Source organism: Silene latifolia, chromosome 3 (genome assembly GCF_048544455.1).
Source record: "Silene latifolia isolate original U9 population chromosome 3, ASM4854445v1, whole genome shotgun sequence".
Taxonomy (NCBI): Eukaryota; Viridiplantae; Streptophyta; class Magnoliopsida; order Caryophyllales; family Caryophyllaceae; genus Silene; species Silene latifolia.
The window spans coordinates 95,455,764-95,461,542 of NC_133528.1; the positions used below are offsets into that span (position 1 = coordinate 95,455,764).

Consider the following 5,779-nt stretch of genomic DNA (forward strand, 5'->3'; position numbering starts at 1 on the left):
CACTAAGTTGAGCACCCCATTGAGTAATAGAGTCCACTTCATGCTTTCCTCCTCTAGTAGCCTTGCGAGGTCTACTATATTGTGAATTATGGACCGCCATTTCCTCAATCTTGTTCCAAGTTTGATTGTCGTCAACTTCGGTGAACATACCATTTGATCCCATGTTGAGAATGTTTCTTGCGTCTTCATAAAGACCATTCCAAAATTGTTGTACCAAGAACCACTCGCTAAGTCCATGATGAGGACATGAGCGACAAATTCCTTTGAATCGCTCCCAAGCTTCATACAAAGATTCTTCATCCCTTTGCTTAAAGCCCGTAATTTGAGCTCTTAGCATGTTAGTCTTTTCCGGTGGATAGAACTTTTTGTAGAAAGCTAGAGCCAATTTCTTCCAAGAATCAATTCCGAGAGTAGCCTTATCAAGGCCTTTTAACCATTGTTTTGCGGTGCCAATTAGAGAAAAAGGAAATAAGACCCGTCGAATTTGGTCTTGAGTTACACCGGTTTGAGAAATCGCATCACAATAGTCACAAAAAGTTTCCATGTGAGAGTGAGGGTCTTCACTAGGCATCCCCCCAAATTGGCTTCTTTCGACTAATTGGATAAATGCGGATTTGGCAATAAAATTTCCGGTTAAGTGTTGTGGTGTGGGAGTACCATTGGGTAGGTTCTCCTCGGTTGGTACGGAATGTGATGAAAATTTAGGCATTGTGGGTTGATTTTGTGTTGGATTTTGTATTGGGTTCTCCTCACCTTCTCTTGCAAAAGGGTTGACGAACTCAATAGTGTTTGGTTGAATATGTACAACCTCACCAATACCTCTCAAAGTTCTCCTAGCAAGTCTTCTATTGTTTGTCACCAATACGTTGTGATCTTCTAGACATGCAAAATATCAAACAACTTGAAAATAATTAGAACAAACCTTGAGGAGTTTTACTTTCCCAAGGAAAAGAAAGACACAACTAATAACAATTTAAGAAAATCTAAATCAAGCTAACACCGTCCCCGACAACGGCGCCATTTTTGGTCGGACTCCCTTAGGAGGGTTTAGTTTTCGGTAGTTGTCGTTATGAGCACCTAGACCAAAACACAATTTATAACTCCACAAACAACTCTACAATTAGTAAAGAGGCAAGTAAAGGTCGGATCCCAAGGGACGGGAATTGAGATGAGATTTTCAATTGCAACTAGCGGTGTCTAGGGGTGTCACAATTTGGGGTTTGAAGTAGAAGATCACTAAACTAAAATAGCAATGAAAGTAAATAAGCAAGATGATTAAAAAGGGATGTAAACAATTGGTAAAAGGCACTAGGGTGTCATGGGGTCATAGGGGATTCATGGGAATTGATCATACAAACATATTCTCAAATCATAAGCAAGCAATTATTGTTGTGATGGATCGAGTTAGTTTATATCTTTCAATCCTAGGAAAGTTTGGGTCCCGGAGTTGAATCGATTAGATTGTACAACACCTACAAGTCGACTTAATCTTCCCTACTCAACTATATGCATGGTCTAATGAGACTCGAGTTGGTTTATGTCTTACAAGTCTCATTGAAAAGATAGGTGATGGGTAAAAAATGCAAGGATTCATAGGCTTGCATTTCATCAAACATAACATGTGCATAAGTTGAGATCACAACAAGCAAGCAAATAAACTATGAAAACATATTAATTTAAGCATGAATCATCCCTCATGTTGGTTTCCCCTAATTACCCATTAACCCTAGCTAAGGAAACTACTCACTCATTATCATGTTGAACATGCTAGGAAGGTTGTCAATCATACCAACAAAGTAAAACATGATGAATAAAAGAAGATAATTAACAATAATTAAAAAGGAATTAAGAGAATTATACCTACTAATGATTCCAATAATAAAGCAAAGGATAATAGAGGTACTTGATGATTAATTGGAAGGTTTTCAATCTCCCAATAATAACCCAAATAATCTTCAATTACCCAAAATGAAAGATGAACAAAAGAGAGATTAAGGAAATGAGATTTGTATTAAAACTTGATTAAATGTTGATTACAAGATTAAAGAGAGATTTGATTGATATAAACTACACTAGAGATTGCTAAGAAGAACATGATAATCTAATTAGCCTAATGGGGTATTTATAGTGGAGATTAGGTACATAAATTAGGGTTTACTAAGGGCTTAAATGACGATTAGATCCTTGAGGAATCGCCGGCCTCAAGAGAGACTCCGGTCTCCTTTTCGCCGGTCTTTGAAAAATATGCGCATCCTTCATTGAACAAGTAGAAGACGGATTTAGCTGTCACACAATTCGAGCGTCCAGAGCACGGGAAGGGCGGATTGTCTTCTTGTTGGACGAGCGGATTTGTGGGGTGGACGGGCGGATTGTGGTGGTTCTGGACGAGCGTCCAGCTGAGGAAGACGCTCGGATTGTTCCTCTTGGACGGGCGGATTGTGGGCAATCCGCTCGGATTCTCTTACAGCTTCTTCCTTTCTTCTTTTCTTCCTTTCTCTTCATAAAATCCTTGAGGATTTCCTCGGGGATGCAAGGATCTTTTCTCATCATTGCCCATCTAATATAGTATGTACAAAGGCCTTCTAGTCTTGTCTTCTCTTTGATGCTTGGTCATTGAATTCAATCAATTTTAGCTTCATTTTGCCATGAAAATGCAAGGTTTGCACTCTTTTCCTACCAAGGGATCAAAACCTTAAAGAATATGCAAAACAAAGGACTAAAGACAATAAATGACCCAAATATGCACTAAAAAGCATGGGAACAAGGCTAATTCGGGGGCTAAATATGCTCAAATTATGGTCACATCACTACCGCAAGGACTCGGGAGATTTCCCGGAGTCGCAATTTGGCACTCACTAACTCGAGCCGGTCACGGGGAGAATTGTGTTGAGAGTTGTGTCGTATATGTGCATGTATGTTAAGGCTCATGGTTGGAACATGTGGTGATAAGGAATGTGTATATGGATTCGTAAAAGTATGTTGAGAACTGAAACGAAGTAGAAGGAATAAATATGTGAAATTTAGTGAAACGGTTTTAGCATGTGAGTGATTGACATGATTACATGCTTATTATGTGGCAATCGACTTCCTGTTGATATATGATTGTAAGTTGGAGTAGAAAGCATTATAAGGGAATACTGTGTATCGTTTGTAGCTCGTTTAGCATGACTCGGCCGAGCAGGGCAGGTACTCGACCGAGTATGGGGTACTCGGCCGAGTAACCAGGCACTCGACTGAGTGTTGTTTGGTAGTAAGCAGCAGTTGCTACTGGATGTGTTTACTCGACCGAGTAGAGCATACTCGGCCGAGTGTTGTTTATACTCGACCGAGTATGCGTTTTGTGAATTTGAGGTCGGCTACTGGAGTCGACTACTCGACTGAGTATCGAAGATACTCGACCGAGTAGTCTTTACTCGACCGAGTATTGTCCGGTACTCGGCCGAGTGCTTCTTTGGCAAAAGATTTTTGCATTTTGAGCCGTAGACTTTTGTGCTTACGTTTGTTGTCTCTTATCAGCTCAAATTGCCGCCTAAAAGAACTGCCGCGTAAATTCAAGCTTCTGAGATGACCATTGATGAGATTGCTCGTATGATTGAGCAACAAGATGCTCTTCTTGAGGCTCTTAAGAATGTGGGAAAGGGGACGAAGAAGCCGGTGGATGCTACTCAACTTAGCATCATCATTGCCCGCTTCAACCCTCTCACATATGAGGATGTTGGGGAACCAAAGCTGCTTGAGAAATGGCACCGTGAGATGGAAAGTCTCATGGAAGTGATCAAGTGTCCTGATGACATGATCATTGAGCAGGTAGTATACTACCTGAGAGGTGAATCCGCCGTGTGGTGGCAAAACGTCAAGGAGGATGCTAGAGCTTACTACCAGGCTGAGGGTCTGGGGGCCATTCCTTGGTCAGGAATGAAGAGCGCTATGAGAGAGCAGTTTGTGCCGGAGCATATCTGACACAAGATGAGGTCTGAGTTCAATTCCTTCACCATGACAGAGGAGATGACAGTCACTGAGTACTATCACCAGTTCCTAGAGTTATCTCGCTATGTTGAGGATATGCAGTTGGGACAAAGGGGTTTGGCTCTCCATTTTGAGAGGGGTTTATCTGCCAAGATCGTGAGCCGTCTGCCAGCTGGGGTTGCCACTGACCTCAAGGAAGTGTATCTGAGAGATAGTCAAGCTGAGAGGATGGTAGATCTCTCAAAAGAGATTAATGAAAGGGCTGCTGCCGAGAAAAGGAAGGCTGATAGTGGAAACAACAATCAGTCGGGCAACAAGAGGGGTAACTTCAATCACGCCAAGGCTTTTTCTGGTGGAGCTGGTTTCTCTGGGGGATCTCGTGGTTGGGGAAAGGCTGGGAGTCGGAGTTTGATGTCAACTCCAACCTTACATGCTTCAACAGTGGTGGTGTAGGCCACAAGAGGCGGGAGTGCACAAGTGTCAAGACCGGCGCAGGTTCGGGAGCTTACCAAGGGAATTTCTCTCAGGGGCCGACTCAGAGCTTTGCTAGCAACCAACCGGGTGGATCATGGGGCAACACAGGTGGACAGAGCAACAAGGGCAGTTATAACCGCAGTGGTGGTGGATCTTATCAGCATCAGAACAACAATGCCACCTAGGATTCGGCAGCCGAGCCGAGCACCTCCAATGCTTCGGTCCAAGGGGGAGGGCAGAAAAACAATGGGAAGCTCTTCATGATGGACAAGCAGGAAGCACAGAATGATGCACATGTAGTCACAGGTACCTTTCTTGTTCATAATGTACCGTCTTTTGTTTTGTTTGATTCGGAGGCAACATTGGTCGGTCCGCTTTGAGCTTAGATTTCGGTTACTTGTCGTTAGGAGCACCTAGACCAAAACAATATTTATAACTTCACAAACAACTCTACTATTAGTAAAGAGGCAAGTAAAGGTCGGATCCCAAGGGACGGGTATTGATGTAGGATTTTCGATTGCAAGTAGCGGTGTCTAGGGGTATCACAATTTGGGTTGAGTTAAGAAGATCACTAAACTAAATAACAATTAAAGTAAACAAGCAAGATGACTAAAATGAGATGTAAACAACTGATTAAAAGCACTAGGGTGTCATGGGGTCATAGGGGATTCATGGGAATTGATCATATAAACATATTCTCAAATTATAAGCAAGCAATTATTGTTGTGATAGGATCGAGTTGGTTTATATCTTACAATCCTAGGAAGGTTTGGGTCCCAGAGCCGAATCGATTAGATTGTACAACACCTACAAGTCGACTTAATCCTCCCTACTCAACTATATGCATGGTCTAATGAGGCTCAAGTTGGTTTATGTCTTACAAGTCTCATTGAAAAGGTAAGTGATGCGTAAAAAATGCAAGGATTCATAGGCTCGCATTTCATCAAACATAACATGTGCATAAGTTGAGATCACAACAAGCAAGTAAATAAATTATGAAAACACATTAAATTAAGCATGAATCATCCCCCATGTTGGTTTCCCCTAATTACCAATTAACCCTAGTTAAGGAAACTACTCACTCATTATCAAGTTTAACATGTTAACAAGGTTGTCAATCATATTAACAAAGCAAAACATGAAGAATAAATGAAGATGATTAACAATAATTAAAAAGGGATTAAGAGAGTTATACCTAATGATGATTCCAAAATAATAATGCAAAGAATAAAAGAAGTACTTGATGATTGATGGAAGGTTGTCAATCTCCCAATAAACCCAAATAATCTTCAATTACCAAAAATAAAAGATGAACAAAAGAGAAATTAAGGAAATGAGA

The 5,779-nt window shown here is 41.2% G+C and overlaps 1 non-coding gene across 1 annotated transcript; it reads left to right on the forward strand.

Annotated features, from left to right (window-relative positions):
* Positions 1 to 230: 230 nt before the first annotated feature.
* LOC141650607 (small nucleolar RNA R71) lies at positions 231 to 337 on the forward strand. Its single transcript, XR_012546630.1, has one exon. It is a non-coding gene; the product is annotated as a small nucleolar RNA R71 (small nucleolar RNA).
* Positions 338 to 5,779: the final 5,442 nt, after the last annotated feature.